The sequence below is a fragment of the Schistocerca piceifrons genome, chromosome 2, assembly GCF_021461385.2.
Source record: "Schistocerca piceifrons isolate TAMUIC-IGC-003096 chromosome 2, iqSchPice1.1, whole genome shotgun sequence".
In the NCBI taxonomy this organism is placed as follows: domain Eukaryota; kingdom Metazoa; phylum Arthropoda; class Insecta; order Orthoptera; family Acrididae; genus Schistocerca; species Schistocerca piceifrons.
In genome coordinates this window covers 971,345,917-971,365,291 of record NC_060139.1, presented here as the reverse complement: position 1 = coordinate 971,365,291, position 19,375 = coordinate 971,345,917, and the positions used below count along the sequence as shown (strand labels likewise).

Genomic DNA, 19,375 nt, shown 5'->3' with positions numbered 1-19,375 from the left:
GGGTTACAGCTGGACAAGCAACAATGTTTACTCACTGCAACAAAAATAAGAGATGTAGGGCAAAATTGCTAAAATAACTATGGATAGCAAAATTTGTCTGTTCATTTAACATAGATTCCGTCTTTTTGATTTTATGATGGTATATTTCCAATTGTTCTAACACATTTTGGGTCTTAACATTGGTTTTATTATGTAGTACTACGAATTTTTTTTTCTATCCTATTAATAGCTTGTGTGGTTTCTAGCGTACGGTGTGCATAACTGATTTTTCGAAGTGTTTGAAAGCATTTGTGTGTTGTTGGTAGCGGGTTTTGAAATGGAATGTGGACAAAATTAAAGAGTTCATCTTATCAAAAATTTATTTCATAGCGTCTGGTTTGCCAGTACCAGCGCCGATAGCCAAAAGACTACTATCGGCGATTGGATTTTGTATGCTGTGGAAATATTTTAGAAGTAAAATACAGTCCACAAAAGCACATTCTAAAAAGATCGGATTAATAGTAGATATTGACTCAAATAAATGCAGATCAGCCAGAAGAACAAGTAGCACTCGTCAATGTCGGCAAAATACGTTCAAAGCCGAGCTTCCTGAAAATCGCCACAGTCACGAACAGCTACGTAACCCAGTAATAAAGAGGATAAACTTGTATACCAGTTCGGATGTCACCACGCACGCGAAATCTGGGAATGGACGTGTAGCGGGGCGGTTGATAAGATTTCGTTTTACTGTGTCCGGTTCTATTCTAATATTTGTTGTCCACGACACAACAAGGGCCTGTGAACCACTGAAATAGGTTAACTTGAACATAAGAGTTGCCTCTAGTCATCATTCCACTTGTTCTCTTTTCCAGCTCTCCATAACTGAAAAAACGTCTTTCTTGGTACTGTGATATCGTGAAAAAGTAGTTACCAAAATCACTTTCAAGAAAGAATTCCTATATTCAAATGTCCTTTGTAACACACCCACAAAGTACTAAAATTTCAGTAAAATTGTTTCCACTCTTCAGCACACAGAAGACTTCAGAAACAAATTCCCATTCACAGTTATACAAATTCTGTCTCTCGAACGTCAGCCGGTCTAGTACAAGTTAGTTCAGCTTGTCTATAATTGGAAAGTTGAAAGCTGAACTTACCACGCAGTTTTTGAATACGAACGACACAAAAACACTCGCTACACCGAAACAGATGATGCAAGTAAGTGTCTAAAATTCAGATCAATGTTCAGTTTTATACAGCGATAATCAAGTATGGTCACAGTCTGTTTCACGATAACTGAAAGTTTCTCCGCATCTCACGAGGATGTAACTCGTTGTCACTCATTCACTGACCGACTCCAGTATACTATCGTTCCATGTTCTGTTGGGGGCAGCTAATATGATCTCGGTGCATCCTACCGTAGATGAATGTTTAAAAAACACGGTGTTCAAGCGTAGATCGTGTACTCCAATGAACATAGCTAGCACGATTTTTAAAATAGAACTCTGAATAGTCATTGTCCTCTTAGGTGCGCTTTTGCCGTCGCTGAACACATTAATGATTCCTTAATTTAATTAAAATTGGGTAAATCTTTCTCATTTTTCAGCAAGAATATTGTGCTATTATATCTAGGTCATAACTTGATTTTAAGGAGTAGGTAATATGTTACGCGTTATACATTCTCAAACGAAATCCTCAGATTTTAAACAACTTTGAAAATATTGAACAAAACGCTGTAGAAACTTCAGTACGAAGATATTATGCTAAAGCACAAATACTGACCTATTAGCATTTCAGCTCTAGTTTCAGATCTAAGCGGATGTTAATTTTCGGTAAACGGTCTATAACTTGCAAAATCCTTAACGTAACTCTACAGGAACTTCACTCCAATACAATACAACGCTATTAAAATTTCAACTAAGTGTCTTCAGTTTTCAGCGGACATGAAACTTGTCTACAGCATCGATTTTTGTGAAATCTAGTGAAATGAGATCGTTCAGACTCAGGATTAATTACCCTCACATGTTTCTGAACCATCTCAGTAATAAAACAATTGTTTTTAAATTATCAAAATTTTTTGTGTGTGGCGCAAGCACAGATAGTAGTAGTTCGTGTGCTTGCCCTAGCAACGAAGAACTTCTAAAGGGTTGGCGCCATCCCACTCCCTTCCGGTGTTAACTTGCACGTGATGATAGCTACCCAACCTACTTGCTTCCCGACAAACCAGCAAAAACTTCTAAGTCTACTGAGGACTGCAGCGCAGTACGTCAGAATGCAATAAGTTGTGACGCCAGAGAAAAATTGGTGTTTCCGGAAAGAAAAATATGGTAATCTGGCTGACGGGCTAATTGGCACACTATGTGGTAATCTGCATCTAGGAAAATAGAAATCCTCTTCAACTGTTTGAAATTCATTTTTATTGGGCCCACGGCCGGTTTCATGTCATTACAACCACATCTTCAGGTGATCATCTAGATACAAACTTATACCCATTGTATGTAATCTATTTTATAAGAACTCTATTTTAAAATATAATTTAAGTAGCGGGCACTCACATGTCTCGGGTCATACGATGAACAACACTGAGGTTATATGAGAGACCCAACATTCATTGTCAATTTAAAGTAAAAATTGAACCGCTAAAGAGGCGGTATGTCAAAAATAAAAGCTGCACGTAGCGATCGGACTCTCGTTTAATCTGTAAGGACTAATGAAGACAACAAAACGCAGCCTGACATCCCTGGAAATCACTGCAAATTGATATACAAGAACAAATAGAAATAACTCATTGAAAGTTATAATCTATCAACTAATTCGGAAGATAAATAGTGGAAACCGGTGATAGGTCAAAGCTGGATTTCCACTGTAGAAAAACCGGTAGCTAGAAATAAAATAACAGTGCTGATGGTGAGAAGGAACAGTAAAGACAACGAACGTGCTTGAGAAAACTCACCATTATTCAGGCACTCGATCCCATAAAGTCAGCGCACACCAGCTCGAACGGTTCGACACAAAAGGCGCGAAAGTAGTCTGACTAAGAAGTCCAGCACATGCACCATAGACAAAGTGCGCTCTCGACCGCGCGGCAAGAGACATCAAAACGAAGAGGCCTGAAAGTGGCCAGGTTAAATTCAACAACGAAGGTTGCGTAGCTCCCTAACAACTGTTAATGTAAGAACTTGAATTAGAATAGTGAACAAAAATGTTTCCAGAAAAAATTAATAAATCAGTGTACGCGCATACTAAACTAACTATGAAAAGTAAATCGATAATTAAAAAATTTATGCATGTCAATTTCTTCCAGTTTCCAAGAGAATTATTACTTAAAAGAAAATAAACAAATTGGGTGGTTCAATGGAAGTGCCAGACTATGGGGTCCAGAGGTATTGCGTTCGATCTCCGGCCAGCCCTAGGATTTTTGTGTGTCACTTACCACTTCTTTCACCTGACTTGAAAAATAAGGAGGTGTGGTTCGGACTCCACGCTGAACCGTAGATTCGCCTACAACAGGGCCATGCCCAGTAAAGCATTGTGGTGCTCATACCAGTTCTTGAATTGATGACAATTTCAGTTATCTCGTTCTGTATAATATTTTCCGTGCGTCTGCTATGTGTGTGATATGCGTCACTTCCGTATGTAAGCTGAACAGTGTGTGCGATTATTGTTCGTTTGTGTCACTTGCGTTTTCGCAATGTAATTTCATAAAAGCTGTCAACAGTGCCTCACTGTATAAAAATACCGTCAGACAGGAATGTTGCGGTTGAGGTAGTTTGTTACCTCACCACTGGAACAGTTATTAAAACTACGGTGGTGTTCCTTTTACAAACCACGCTCACTGTTCCAGGAATTCTGCATCCAAATGTGCTTAAAGCTGTATTGCCTCAGTATAGGTATTTGGTTCCGATGGACACGACAAAGGCTCAAAGTACAAAGGATATTTTCACGTGGTCGAGGATCGGTATTCGATTCCCTGTGTTATTGCATTGATTTGCCTGTGGTGTTTGTGAAGCTCAGGCGCAGGCAGCTAGCCGAGATCGGTAACGCGAGATGCCTCACTGTGAAAGGTCACCGATTTGAGCCACGTGTCGGCGGGACGTTGATTTCAGAGTGTAAAATAACCCGCCCGACTAGTCTTTGGAGCTGATCGGAGAATGCAGTGCTGCTTGTTGTCACAGAAATGGCGTGATCGTTCGGGGAAGAAGAATGCAGGCACACTTAGTTTCAAAAGCATATCACAGATTGTAAAATCGTCTGTCATATCTTATCCTCGTACGAGGATTGGAACTTTAATAGCGGCAACTATTTATTTACAGCTCGTACAAAATAGATAGCAGTGATGACACTTTCTGCAGGACCTGACCATCATTTTGCAGGACAATGCTCAAGCACGTACAGTGCAAGCTGTTACTGATTTGTTTGACTGATGGGGCTGCTAAGTGCCATACCACCTACTGCCCTCCTCTGACTTAGGCCCTCGTGTGTTCCAACTCGATTTTTAAACGGAAGGAAACACTTCACGGTATTCGCTTCAGAACTGCTACAAATCCGTCGGGCAATAGACTGCGCTGCTGGAATTGTCAACACAACTGGCACTGCTAAGAGTATCCTATGAATTCCACATCGCTGGCAACGGGTTATACACAATGCTTGTGACTACTCTGAATATCAGTAAAACTTTGAAACACGTATCTATTTTGTAGGAACTGTAAATAAATTGTTGCCACTATTAAAGTTCCAGCCCTCGTTCAATTCAGCAAGTTGTAATTTTGCAGTTCAGCGAGGAATGGTACATAAATAATAATGTGAAAGCGTTTTGATGAACCTTCTGCCAGCCACTTAAGGAATTGCAGATTAGTGTTTTAACCCTGCTGTTCTGTTCGGGTCTATATGACCCGAAACGAATATGAACGTTATTTTACATTATGTAAATACCAATATATATTTATGAAACTTTGTGACTTTGTCTGAAAATGGATGAGCAGCATGTGTTTTAAAAGGTTTTAAAAAAGTTTAAGAAGTTTGGGCTTCAACTGTAATAGTTGCATATGTAATGTTCGGGTCATAATGACCCGACACAAATATGTTTAGTGTAACTCGTATTTATTTCTAAAATCTGGAAATGGCGAAAATTATTTTTGTTGTGTTGTGTGGGAATAGTGACTGCATCATTCCAACTTACTCTCAACAATCACCTAAAGCTCCATGCGTTCACAACAATGGGCTTGTTTGTTGCTTTCCCCAGGAAATAATAATTGGCAGTTCTCAATAATTGGAATGCTTTGTTTCTGCCCAGTTTGACTTGTGACACCATGGCGATGAGACCATTGAATGATCGTGAGTTGGAAGAAATAGTAAATGCCTCACCAGATGAAGGATCACTTTCTGAGTTTGAAGATCACATCAGCAATGCATCTGAAAGCGAGTGTTCCGATGACAGTTACGACAGTCCACAGCCCATACAAAATAGTGTAGAGACTTTTCTTTCTAAAAATGGGAATATAGAATGGCAGTTGCATCCACCAGCACAACATGGTCGCCTACCAGCTTCGAACATCATCAAGAGTACCCCAGGAGTTACCAGGTATGCAGTCAGCAGAATATCTGATGTAAAATGTTCATTTGAAGCAGTATTTCACACAGCGCTTCAAAATGAAATAATAGAGATGACAAATATTGAAGGGCAGCGAGTTTATGGTGAACAGTGGACAGATATTGATGGTTCTGTTTTCCATGCATACTTAGGACTCTTACTCCTAGCGGGTGTATATCGATCTCATGGGGAGTCTACAAAAAGTTTGTGGGATAAAGATACTGGGCGAAACATATTTCGAGCAACCATGTCTCATGAAACATTCTGTAAGATATCACGTGTCCTGCGATTTGACAAGAAATCTACTAGAGAGGAAAGACGACGTACTGACAAACTTGCCGCAATTCGTAGTATTTGGGAGAAGTGGGTAGAGGTCCTTCCTAAACTGTATAATCCAGGAGAAAATGTTACTGTTGACGAGCAGTTAGTAGCATTTAGAGGTCGCTGTCCATTCAAGCAGTATATCCCAAGTAAACCGGCAAAATATGGGATCAAAATATGGACCATGTGTGACAGCAAAACTTCATACGTACTGAAAGCCCAAATTTATACAGGAAAGGTGAGTGGAGCGGCACCAGAAAGAAATCAGGGAATGAGGGTGGTATCTGATCTCACTTCTGAGTTACGTGGTCAGAATATCACGTGTGACAACTTTTTTACGTCGTACAATTTGGGGCAGCTGCTTCTGAAAAGGAAATTGACTATGTTGGGAACTATACGGAAAAATAAGCCGGAGCTTCCACACAAAATGACCAACAAGGAGGTACACAGCTCTTCATTTTACTTCACAAATGACACTACTGTGGTTAATTATATTCCTAAGAGACACAAGAATGTTGTACTTATGAGCACTCTCCACCATGATGCGGAAATCAGTGACAGGGCTGATAAGAAGCCAAAAATGATTTTGGACTATAATTCAACCAAAGGTGCTGTAGACACGCTTGATCAGTTATTAGGTACATATACATGCAAACGAAAAAGTAATAGGTGGCCAATGATAGTTTTCTACAATATTCTTGATGTTTCTGCTTATAATGCATACGTTTTGTGGATTTCGGTTGACCCTAATTGGAATGCAAGCAAATTGACTAGAAGGAGAATATTCTTGGAGGAACTTGGAAAGTCACTGATAAAAGAACATATTGCATCAAGAACGCATTTCCCAAGAACAGAAGATTCTTTGAGAATGGTCACAAGCATCCAAAACCCGAATGATGTGGGTGGTGTGTCAGAATCGGTAACAACAAGAAAATCTACAAAACGTGCACGCTGTAAGTTCTGTCCATCAAGTAATGACAATAAAACAAACATGGTGTGTGGAAAATGTAGTAAACATATTTGCAAGAAACATGTAACCTACTTGTGTCCACAGTGCAAGCAGTAAGAAAAGAACTGTAGTATTTTATAAGATGATTGTATTGAAAATTCTGTTGTTTCAAATTTATGTGAATACTTGTGCCTAAACTACAATCAGTAAGAAGAGAGGATTCTAAAGTTGTAGTGCTTTCTATGTTGGAATGTAATAAAAAAACTGTAGTGTGTTCTGTACTGTAGTGTGCTCTAAGATGAATATCTGTAATGACAACTGTCTGTTGTTAGAAAATGTCAATACTTACGTCTAAACTGTCAACAATAAGAATAGAAGTATGGAAAAACTGTAGTGCTTTCTAAGTTGAATGCCTGTAATGGAAACTGTCTGTTGTTTCAAATTTATGTGCATATTTAAATGAAAAATATCCCTCAATAAAGTTGTATGCATTGTTATTATTATTATTATTACCATTATTATTATTATTATTATTATTATTATTATTACTAACAAGGTACTGGAATAGAACAACAATGTCGATAGCTAAAACTGTACCAAAATTTATGTTTCTAAAGCATTTTGATATGTCGGGTCATATTGACCCGAACAGTATATATGTCAAGTAAAAGTGAACAGAACAGCAGGGTTAAATGTAGTAGACATGTAACCTCCACACCCACCCCCCACCCCCCACCCCCTACCCCGGCCACGTCTTCTGCTTCACGAATCATTTTTGCCACTTATAGTGTTAATGAAGCTAATTATTTACAATACCTTCAAACCTTGCGATCTCCCGTGTGGTTTTCTGGTAGAAGGTATGGGTAACATTCACCGCAGTGTCTCAGTGTTTGTCGCAACAACAATGTCTTACAAAGCTTGTTTCGGTTACAACAAGAAAAACACGTATTATTTCCCAAATGAACTAATCTGTGTGCGCCCTTCGGTTGACGGATCGTGTTTGGCACTGTTTCACGAATTTTTAATCTAATTTCGTGCTGTTTCTCGAACTGTGTCTAAGACTAGTGGAGTGACTGGATTGAAAAGTTCCTAGCAAACAGGACATAGTATGTCACATTTGATGGAGAAATCTCCAGACGTAAAAGTAACTTCGGTCATTACATGAGCATTAGTTTTCAGAACACCCTGTAGTGTTTATTTTAATTTTAAACAACGAAATATCTCTAAAAATAGAAGGTGAGAAAGTAATATTTTCAAAGGGAACATCTGTCCCTGCTAAAACTGGCCACACTCGAACTCCTCCATAGAGGGTTAACTTTTTATTTTCGAATGGAACTCCCCCACTTTTATGGCAGATTCGTTTTCTATGAAAAAAAATACCTATGGTTTACCTGAAACAATTTTTTCCTTTCGAGGTAGATGGCCCTATAACCGACTCGAAAGTTACGGCGACTGGACGGAAGAACACACCCAAATCAGTCACCCTGATGGCGAGATTGGAGGGGACTCACCGAAGTCAAAATCAAGAGTCGTCAAAGTATGGGACTCATCGAAATCAACCCAGAATGGAACAGAAAACTGCGTTACGTTAAATGTAGCTTATAACCAGATTTTAAATGTATGAACGGAAAAGTTTTACTGTACAGTCAAATTTACAAATTAAAATAAATTTTTAGCAATAATTATTTATCGAAAATGTGAAGAATACCCGAGTGAGTCCGTTCTTAATGGCGAAAATGCAAAATATTGAGTATTGTGTGATTGTAGTATCATCTACCACGAATGGAAAAGGTTGTTTTTTCCTTTTTGAACCCTAACTATTTTTGGTGTGGACCCCGAACCTACAATAAAACCCGATGGGAAGGTGGGCGGGTTACGAGATGGCCATTTTTAGCACAGATAGATGTCCTTGAAAATATTACGTTTTGATCCGGAACATTTTTTTCGTTTTTTTTGTGGGATCTTTAGTTGTTCCAAGTTAAAACAAACATCCGTATATAAATGACCTAGTGGACATCGTCGGAAGCACCGCCGGCCGCTGTGGCCGAGCGGTTCTAGGCGCTACAGTCTGGAACAGCGCGACCGCTACGGTCGCAGGTTCGAATCCTGCCTCGGGCATGGATGTGTGTGATGTCCTTAGGTTAGTTAGGTTTAAGTAGTTCTAGGTTCTAGGGAACTGATGACCTTAGAAGTTAAGTCCCATAGTGCTCAGAGCCATTTGATCCATTTGAACAACAATATTAAATAAATGGTTCAAATGGCTCTGAGCGCTATGGGACTTAACATCTGAGGTCATCAGTCCCCTAGAACTTAGAACTACTTAAACCTAACTAACCTAAGGACATCACACACATCCATGCCCGAGGCAGGATTCGAACCTGCGACCGTAGCGGTCACGCGGTTCCAGATTGTAGCGCCTAGAACCGCTCGGCCACCAACAATATTAAATATTATCTCGCAGAAGGTTAAATTTTTCTTAACACGACAATATTAAAGTTTAACTAGAAGTTTCTTTACAAAATTGTTCCTACACTTACGTTATGATGTTGGTCAGCACTACGAAAATCGTCCGATTCCGTTTCAGAGTTCGGATGCCAATCAATCTTACGATGGATCGTTAGCTATGTGACAAATTGAGCAAAAGATTACCCAAGGTCGCTCGAGTTTACAGTGAACCAACAAGTTTACACCTCTGCATGCGGTATTTACCTTCAGCTGCGATGAGCTGTCGTCTGCTAGGCCGCTCTCTTCCGCTGAAATTCCTGTAAAACTAATTACACCTTTGCTGAATTTTCCAGAAGAAACTTTCCCTATGTTTCTCGTTATGCGAGAGAACATGTACTCATCCCTAGTCTTAGAATGTGGCGATATACACACGCATGATTGGAGCAGCATGCATATTATAATGCCCTCTCAGTTCTCGCAAGAACAATTAACTAATTGGCTGGTTCATTTCTCCACAGTTGGAGCTGAAAGATTCTATAGCTAATTTCTATCTGGATATCAGCTGCTGTGAACGCAGTGTTCACGCAAATTACTCCTCTGCATCGTACAGAGTGTTATGCAGTCAGTTCTGCACTTGATGCCAGTTCAGAGAAGAGCCCTCGAAAATTTCCGTCTTGTCTTACTCATAGTCGACTGTTTCCCTACCTGGGTTCTTTCGTTCTTAACGTCACAGCTTTTTTCGACCGATAGGAGCGTTCCTGTTATTTTGTGGAAACTCTATCAATCACAAGGTCCCTACCATTACATTGCATCGAAAATTTGGCTCTTTTCTCCTTCCTAGCGCGTTTCCCTCAATCGGACGTTTTATGCCTGTTCCAGATGCCTAACTGGGTACATTGACTCTCTCACGTGTGTACCACTCCCTGGACACATGATCAAAAGTGCGTCACTGGTCTTGTTTCGTATCCATTTGGAATTCCGAAATGCATTTTTCTAAAAGCTTTCTTTCCTGTCCTCCCTCGTATGGGCCATTATACTCGCTCTCCCCATCTGAGTCAGCGGGTCGGTCACTGACTTTCCACCTGGGACCTGGGACACCCCTTTAAGTGGTTTCCGTGGTACCCCCTGTAATGCCGCCTTGCCCCTGCATCGTCCCTCTGAATTCCAGCTTAAAACGCCTCTCGCTGTTTGTTTCACCTTCCGCTGAAACATGCATTATAGGAACGCTGTGTTAATTAACGTCGATTGAATGTCATCCCTTTTTGCATTACATAATGCTAGGCAAATTTGCTCATTACTGCTGAATTAAGTTAGGTGCCATATTCACCTTCCTGTTACGATGTATAAAACTCTCATGTAAGGTGAAAATCTGACCTTCATTTATTCTGCTACCTTACAACACATTCTAGTAGATATTGTCCTAGTACAAGAGAACTATTAATTTCATAAATGTGATACACACATCTATGAGCCCAGTGCTTGAATACTGCTGACCAGTGTGGGATCCGTACCAGATAGGGTTGATAGAAGAGATCGAGAAGATCCAACAGAGAGCTGCACACCTCGTTACAGGAACATTTAGTAATCGCCAAAGCGTTGCGGAGATGATATATAAATTCCAGTGGAAGACTCTGCAAGAGAGACGCTCAGTAGCTCGGTACGAACTTTTGTTGAAGTTTCGAGAACATATCTTCACCGAGGAGTCAAGCAGTATATTACTCCCTCCTAAGTATATCTCGCGAAGAGACCGTGAGGATAAAATCAGAGAGATTAGAGCCCACACAGAGGCATACCGATAATCTTTCTTTCCACGAACAATACGAGACTGGAATAGAAGGGAGAGCCGGTAGAGGTACTCAAGGTACCCTCCGCCACACACCGTCAGGTGGCTTGCAAAGTACGAATGTAGATGTAGAAAATGTAAGAAATCATTACTTCCATCGTTCTATACGATACCTGCTATATAGCACTGATACGAGGGACATTCAATAAGTAATGCAACACTTTTTTTCTGAGAGCGAGTTGATTTTATTGAGGATTCCTATACACCGTATTATTCTGCTCTCGTTTGGCTTCAAAACCCTATCTCCCAACATAATCCCAGTTGAATGCGACGTCTTTACGCCACCTTACTGGTGTGGCCTGTAAGCCCGCATGGTACCACTCCATTGGTCGACGCATCAATAGCCTTCCCATCATCCACGTGCTGCTCGTGGCGGAGCGCATCCATTGGGCGAAACAGGCGGAAGTCCCAAGACGCTAAATTAAGTTTTCCGAGCTTGTCTCGGGTATGCACAGGCCTCGCGTTGTCATCGAGACGGAGAAGTTCGCTTGCGTGTTTGTGCCGATGAATACGCCGAAGTCGTTTCTTCGCTTTTCTGAGAGAGTGTGCATCCGGCCGGCACGCGGAAGAACGAACAGATTTGCGCGACCTTGTTGCGGTGATGACAGACGCCTTGGCCAACGACTCGCCGTGCTTTTGTTCATTGCGAGGTCTCCTTAGAAATTCTGCAAGGTCTTGTGAATACCTGCGGTGCTCTGTGTTTGCAGCAAAAGAAGCTGAATGACAGCACTCTACTTCGAACGCACCTACGCTACAGACGCCATTTTGATAGCCACGTATAGCGGCGCCACCTGTCGGTAGGTCATGAAACTGTAGAGGCTGAAGCGAGAATATTCCGTCATAACCCGCTACAAATTTCGAATTTTTTCAACTGCAGCTGGCTGAGAAAAAGGATGTGTTGCGTTACTTATTGAGCGCCTCTCGTATGAGTAAACGTTTGAGTAGAAAAGTATTGCGTAAAAAGATATTGATATGAAAGTACCAAGGAATATCCGTTTTTATTTCCCGTGACCCTACCCATCAATGCACAGGTCCTGATTCTCATGAGAGTACGCCGCTGGGTACCGGAGGACCCAGTATAGCTATCACATCCGACAGACAAGAATGAACTAGTGAAATTGTAAACGATGTTATTCAGAAAATCATTAAGTGGTTCTCTGCAAATGGGCTCTCATTAAACTTTGACAAAACACAGTAATACAGTTCCACACAGTAAATGGAATGACCCCATTCATAAATATAGACTTCGATCAGAAATCGGTAGTTAAGGTAGAATATTCAAAATTTCTAGGTGTATGCATTGATGAGGGGTTGAACTGGAAAAACACACTGAGGATCTGCTGAAACGTTTGAGTTCAGCTACTTATGCTATTAGGGTCATTGCAAATTTTGGCGATATACATCTGAGTAAATTAGCTTACCACGCCTATTTTCATTCTCTGCTTTCGTATGGCATCATATTCTGGGGTAACTCATCATTGAGTAAAAGAGTGTTCATTGCACAAAAGCGTGTAATGAGAATAACTGCTGGAGCTCATGCAAGATCATCCTGCAGACACTTATTTAAAGAGCTAGGAATCTTCACTGTAGCCTCACAATATATATATTCACTTATGAAATTTGTTATTAACAATCCGAACGAATTCAAAAGTAATAGCAGTGTACATGGCTACAACACTAGGAGAAAGGATGATCTTCTCTACTCAAGGTTAAATCTAACTTTGGCTCAGAAGGGGGTAAATTATGCTGCCACAAAAGTCTTTGGTCACTTACCTAATAGCATCAAAAGTCCGACAGATAGCCATATAGCATTTAAAAGGAAATTAAAAGAATTTCTTAATGGCAACTCCTTCTACTCATTAGATGAATTTTTGGATATAGTAAGTGGGAAATTTCCCAAACCCACAAAAAAAAAAATTAAAAATATTGAGAGTCATGTAATATTTTGTCTAATGTAATATCTTGTATAGACACCTTTTATTAACCTGACACGTTCCACATCATTACGAAGTGTCGTATTCACGATCTATGGAACAAGTACTAATCTAATCTAATCTCTAATCTTTTCCCCGTTGCGACAAAATGCGGGGACAGGAGACGCAGATGAGGGCCACAGTGGCCGAATACCTCGCCATTGTTTGAGCGAGAGAACTCCTGCTGACGCGCGCAGACACTAGAGGTGTAAGCGACGTCTGGAGGATGACCGAGCCTCGAGTGCTCTCGGTTGCTCCGGTCCGGGCCATACGTCGTTCTGCTAAAAATCGGGGGGGCCCGGCCGGCAGCCCATTGTAGTCGATGTTAATTCCGCCGACATTAGTATTCGGCGGGCGCAGGCGAGCTGAGCTGTACTTCTGTCACCGGGCAACAAGAAAGCCGCGGCGGCCGCGGCCGCTGCCCCTCACTCTTGTTTGATCTGCTGCGCGGGGCCTTAAATCAAGCCTCGCCTCGCCTCGCCTCGCTGCGCTGCGCTCTGCTGTGCAGCGTTTTATTTGCGGCCGGCAGCGAAATACAAATGGCTGGCGGTGCGGCCCGGGCCCCAGAATGTGGCCGCGACTCCCGTCCGAACGCCACCAGCTCCGGTTAGCATAAATCGCGGGACGAGTGCACTTTTAATTCTTGTACTGCGTTCCCGTTCTCATTGTCTCTAGAGGGTGGCTTTCGCAGAATTCCGTCTGCCCTGCCAACCCGTTCTGTTGCTGGGCCCGGCTTGTACCTTCTATGGTTCGAGACATACCGTAGGGGTAATAATAAAATTTTAATTACCACCTCGGGAAAGAAAAGCAGTCTGCAATGATGAAACTTGGTGCTGATGTTAGTCCTCCTCCGCGTAGACGCCCTTCGATACGACACATCGTTACCAATGGTGCGTGACTTAGAGGGGACGTTGTTTGCAGAGGTCGCCATTTTGTTTGCATAAGAAAATCACTTTGTCGTCGTTCTGTAGATACCTGACACTCAATGGTTACTTTGTCCGATCGCAGGGGAGTAGCCCCTGAAGGCCACGTTAGGAAAATACGGAGGGCGAGGCAAAAATTCTTAGTCCAAAGAAGGAGCGTGTTTGATTGAAGAGTAAAAACTAGGACTGTTGATAAAACATCGATACATAGACATATACTCTGAGAAATATCGATATATACAGGCTTCTTCTTTTCCCCAGATATACCGATATATCGATATCAAAATGGCAATATCGAGTGCCAAAATTTTAATTTATATTACGTTTTTTCACAATTTTCGCTACAGATTTGTTCTTTTGAAATTTTATTTGAGCGTAGTCTTAACAATACGAGAGAAGGAAAGTTGCTACTCACCATATAGCGGAGATGCTGAGTCGCGATAGGCACAACAAAAAGATTCACACAATCATAGCTTTCGGCCATTAAGGCCTTTGTCAGCAGTAGCCACACATACACACACGCACGCACACTCACGCAAGCACAACTTGCACACACATCTGCAGTCTCAGAGAGCTGAAACTACACTGTAGATGTGTGTGCAAGTTGCGCTTGCGTGAGTGTGTGTGTGCGTGTGTCTATGTGTGTCTACTGCTGACAAAGGCCTTAATGGCCGAAAGCTATGATTGTGTAAATCCTTTTATTGTGCCTATCGCGGCTCAGCATTTCCGCTATATGGTGAGTAGCAACTTTCCTTCTCTCGTATTGTTACATTCCATCGTGGATTTTCCATTGTTTGAGAACATAGTCTTACTAATTTTTGAGCTTTCATCTCGTCTAATCTTTCTCTTAGACTGTGTGAGGCAATTATATGTAGCACAAAAGAAGTTCGATTGCCCTGGGAAGGGGAGAGGGGTCAAGGAGGAGAAGGTGGCGGTGTAAATGGATTAACAAGCTTTCTGATGTGAAGAAATAGCACATCAGCTGCGTTCAAAATCAGTTCTCAGCGCAACTAGTATGCTATATCATCACATCGGCATTTTACAAAAACAGTTGCAGGCAATGATGAACGAAAATCTAACTAACAAGATTGGTGTTGGCGGTGGGCGGAAACGTGTGATGGTAAATGCTTACGTAATCGGCGCGTGGCGAAATCAACAGAAACTGCAATGTTTAGCTCCACCATGCAATTTTGACACTACAACTGCTAGATGGCTGGCGTCGGCAGAAATTTTAAAAAAATAATAAAAAAACAGGGAAGTTGACGTGAAGTGTTCGTGACAAATCCGATATTTGACGAAATCGAGCGACTGAGTTACCGGACACCTTTTACTGTGCCACTTACATGCAGTTACCATTGTTCGAAGTTGTTATCGCCAAGAGTGAGAGTGCATCGTTTTCTTTTCAATTCTTGCTCAAAGGCAGGCTACTAGTTCGTTGTTGTACAGAATATCTAATAATAAATCAAAACTTAAATATACAGCCCTAAAGCCGACAGTATATTACCAATGTGAAGCCGATATTTTAAGTTTATTTTTAAATATCGATATATCGGATTGCCGATATTTTTAAAAATATCAACAGTCGTAGTAAGAACCGCTCTTTCTACGGTTTTCAGCAACACTTCCTTTTTACAATTTCCCGTATTGCAGCCCATACACGATCAAATTTGCTTGTCAAACTCGTTCTTTTTTTTTCACGGGTTGTCAAACAAGCCTGTACGCATACTAAAAGAGTTTGTCAATTTAATCTCAGTTTTGAAGCAGACGCTCTTTGTATCGGGAAGTACAGAGTGGCTATAATTAAACTTTCGGTCCTTGAGCCAGTCTAGACGAAAAACTATTTGTCGTACTGGTGCCAAACTCAATAGGAATGATGTGCAGACTGTGCGCTGCAGTACTTGAGTTGTTATTGTTAGTTCCATGACTTGCCATTAGGCGGCGGTACTGGTGCGATGACGTAGGTTCAATCACAGTTATCAGTGTGCATTACAGCTGCAGACGTGCATCATGGGTCTGGACCAGACGAGCAGGGTTTTAATCGTAAAGCTGTTTTATCGAAACAGCAGCAGTAGTACTGCTGCTCTTCGCCAAAATGGATCCATTAGAGCTGGGCTTCCCAACGTGTGGTCCGCGGACCCCTTAGGAGTCCGCTGGCTCTTTCTAGAGGGTCCGCGGCCACCCTTCACCAAATCGTGTAAAATAATGAGTAAAATTATTAAATAAAAATGTGAAAATAAAATTCATCACTATTTTTTTCGTGTGAAAAACGTATGTACTTTTACTTCAGGTCGTATTCCCAAGCAGCCTTTGTGGTTCCTAAGTGAGAACGCATATACAGTTTAGTGCGGGAGAATGCGGCTTCTCTGATCAACTGTTTCGCAACAATACGGGGGTCGTTTGTGCGCCGGCTCACGGCGGTAGATGCGCTGAAACCTTTTACGCATGCGCAGAGCGAGCTTCGTCGACCAATCACAGCGCACGCTGGCACGTATGCTGCCCCAGGCATCATTAAATGTTAAATGTTTGTCAGTGCACTACCTATTTCATAAGTCGATTTTTGACCTTCAAGTTGTTTTCATTCATCTCTAACCAAAGACTGTTGATACTTCAGGGGGGGGGGGGGGGGGAGGGGGGGAGGTCATTGGGAACATGGAACTTGCATTAAGAAGCTTTCAGTTCCCATGGGTCTCGCTCTGAAATTTAAAGTTACTGTGCTCTTGACTGACTAGGGGTCCGCCATGGATTTTTGACTGAAGAAGGGGTCCACCAGCTGGAAAGGTTGGGAAGCCCTACATTAAAGGAATACGTACAGGTCTCTTTGCATACCACAATAGAAGAATATGATTCGCAAGCTCGAAGTGAGGAATTGGAAATTGCTCCTGGGAAAGACTGACGGCCGATTGGACCACAAATTGTTGAAGTTACTGCTCCAATGGCTGCTAATGCTGGACGTAATTTGCGATCTTCGAGTAGTGTACGAGCCGGGTCATGACAGCTGGACATTCCATGGTCCATCGCTGTTTCGGGCAGCAGTAGAGCTATCTCTAGCGTTTTTTCAGGTTTTCGTGGATGCAAATTGCCGTCACACTGAGCAAATTTGTAACCTGCATCGTAAATATGGTACACAATTAACAAATGTTACCCTGTCATGTAGAAATCAGGGAAAGACTGAAACAGAGAGACAAATATACCCATGGAAATCTGCTAAAGGAAATTCTACACCCAGGGCATGATGAGTACATCAACTTTCCCCGAATGGACAGCCAGACTTTTAATAACTGGGTAGCTTCGCCGTCACAATGCAAAATAAGACCCAAGTACCCAACAATTTACTCTCTTCTAACGGGTCCTCCCACGGCAGTTCATTAAAATACCACAATGCGTAAAGATATATGTCGTCCGTCGAAGAACCGGAGAGCTTCGATTTTTATTTTTTTACAGCGCCGATTGTATTGTGGGTAGAACATTGATTTTCTCTTAACTTCATCCAGTGTAGCATATGGCTGAAAAAGACGCAACACCTCTACCATTTTTATAACAGCTAGTGCTATATTGTTTTTATCCTTGATTGCACTTTCCGTAGTTGTGCAAACTCGCGATGCAGTGAGATAAATTGTAACACAAACTCTTTCGCTAAACGCGCGGGGCGAAACGTCGACACAGTCAATGTCCGTGAGCTTGTTTCTCAGTGTCAACCAACCACACTGGAAATCAGACCAGCGTGTCGAGCACATCGCGGAATTACATCCGTCTTGGAGGGTTCCTTGAAGTCCCGTAACAATCTTGGCAACTCCTGCTGGCTTCCACGTACTAATAATGAACGGCTACCTGCCACGCAGACACGCTGTAGTACAATGATGACTGAATCACATTCCAGCTCCCTTGAGTGGAAATCCTCGTGATATAATCCCGGTCCTCCGTGCGGATTTCGAATGCGCCACCGTTCAACCAGCTGAGCAGGGTACGCGAAATGACATTACTCCCTAACTCGATATTCCACCTGTTACCGGAATTACAGGCCAGGAAACGCCCATACATTTACTTCTTTCTTATTTACGAAAAGAATAAGGAGTATTCGGGATTGCCCCCTCCTCCACCCTCCTCCCCCTCGCCCCCTCCCCCCCTCCACCACAGGCAAAGTGATTACAGACAGCCCGCCGAGGTGGCCGACCGGTTCTAGGCGCTACAGTCTGGAACCGCGCGACCGCTTTGGTCGCAGGTTCGAATCCTGCCTCGGGCATGGATGTGTGTGATGTCCTTAGGTTAGTTAGGTTTAAGTAGTTCTAAATTCTAGGGGCCTGATGACCTCAGAAGTTAAGTCCCATAGTGCTCAGAGCCATTTGAACCATTTGATTACAGACGAGGTACATGCTAGGGCAGTTCGATGAGTAAATGGCACCATCTACAGACATCCGTGCCTATGTTATAAACTTTAATTTCTCACAATGAACGTGTTTCTGACAAAAGTCAGTTTTCAACAGCCGTCACCATAAAATAGAGATTTGACAATCGAAATTAGCTTGATGACCTCACCCTTTGCACTGAACAGTTGTAGAAGAAGCAGAGCACTCGTATTGTACGTTTTCTAAAGAGAGTTATTATTCAGCGTAAGTTTTCTGTGCTTTCTATGTTCTGCCCTGCCTGAATTATGTTCTTTTCAGCCCCATAAATATCTTCCTTAGTAAAACTGCTACTTTCTAGGTTTCTATCTGTGTGAAACTTTTCAAAATAGAGTTTTTACTTTTTAAATTTCATTGAAAACTTTAACCTATATATGTAATGTGACATTATGCTCACTAGTGGCTGTATGGAACCATTACGGCTGCAACATATGAAGCTTTTGGGTTTAAGGCACCCACGGGCATTATTACGTCAGTTGTGTGCAGATCTTGTGAACAAAACGCATCTGACTTGCCGCATATTAATAATCTCATTAGTTAGATCTCTAATGCAAAACACTTACACAGGCACTAAATTAAATAACGTAAAGGATGTGAATGTAATCAGGATAGGCAATCACTATACCCTAAATGCATCAACAATGTTCATCTCTGGCCCTAATAATCAGTTTGGCTTACCTGTGCGACAACGAATAATTAAGCTGTGCCTTATACCTGCATTCCATTACTGCAAGCTAAAAAAAGTTATTTAAATTGCGCTTGCCATGTGCAAAAAATGCAATAGTATTACCCGCCAGCTTAATACTCGGATCTCACGACCTGCTATGCGACTCTGACTCACTCTGTTTTAAAACTTTTAAATAGCCAGTGGAATGTGGAGGCTCAATATCGAATAATTTGAAAACGGTTCAGTTGTATACTGATCAGCGAAAATAAAGAAAGCTTGAATAAGGCC

The 19,375-nt window shown here is 41.8% G+C and overlaps 1 protein-coding gene across 1 annotated transcript in view; it reads left to right on the top strand.

Annotated features, from left to right (window-relative positions):
* LOC124776034 (division abnormally delayed protein-like) overlaps positions 1-19,375 on the top strand; it is a 1,005,302-nt gene that overhangs the window by 580,067 nt on the left and 405,860 nt on the right. The window lies entirely within an intron of this gene.